Raw genomic sequence first — 1,065 nt, 5'->3', positions numbered from 1 at the left:
ATATATGTATATATATATATATATATATGGCCAATTTTTTCTCATTCCAAACCTGATATTTTATAAAAGAAATAATTCGAAAATTATCTTTTTTTTTCTTCTTATTATTATAAAAATTAATAAATAGGATAAAAAATCCATTTAATTGTTTACGGCTTCTATCTTCAAGAAATACGATAAAGTCAGTTATGAATAATACAATAAAATTGATAATTGTTATTATTAGTACACGAATTTTATTGTAGCTGTTAAATGTTACTCTGTATGATATGTATATTAATAAAAAATATAGAAATTTCTGATTTTTAGAAAAAAATTTTCAATTTTCAATTTTTAAAACATTTCTTTAATAAACATTTCTGTGTTCCAGCTTTAACGTTATCTTTGAACTTTCACACTGTAATAAGAAAAACTCGTTGTTATTTATTTTCTTTGTACAAGGGTAAATACCACACATTTTGAAATTTGCTAATTGGAAATCCCAATCGGATTCTTACCATTTATAACGATTGTCTTGAACACGTGTATGTATTTGTGTGCGCGTATATATGTGTGTATGTATTTACAACTTGTCGTTACTGAAAGAATAAATATATAACTTTAATTACATAATATTAAATACAGTATAACTTTCGATTTATAAAAAGTTTCATTAAAGACAAATCGATGTATGCACAAAAAATTAAAATATATAATATATTATTACCTTGTTCTTTTTTTTCCTTATAAATTAAATGATTTCCTTATCATTTCAAAGACGCAACATCATGTTTTCTATTATCTAACAAAAACATACTCTATTCGTCATCTCACTTTAGCAAAAAGATTTATTAACGATTATGTAAAAATCTTTGATTTTTTTTAAATTTTTTTTAACTTTGCATATGTAATATTAAAGTCTTCATTCCCAGCTGATGAGATTTTAAATGTTATTTTTGTAGAAGAAATATATAGGAACAATAAGATTGCAAGTAAAATATTATATATATCATAATACTTTTTACACACACAAGCTCGCGTGTCTATATGCATATGCGTATATTTATATGTATAAATTTATTAATT

This window comes from Atta colombica, unplaced genomic scaffold (assembly GCF_001594045.1).
Source record: "Atta colombica isolate Treedump-2 unplaced genomic scaffold, Acol1.0 scaffold207, whole genome shotgun sequence".
NCBI classification, from domain to species: Eukaryota; Metazoa; Arthropoda; class Insecta; order Hymenoptera; family Formicidae; genus Atta; species Atta colombica.
The sequence above is the reverse complement of the archived record's forward strand: the minus strand, read 5'-3'. Positions refer to the sequence as shown.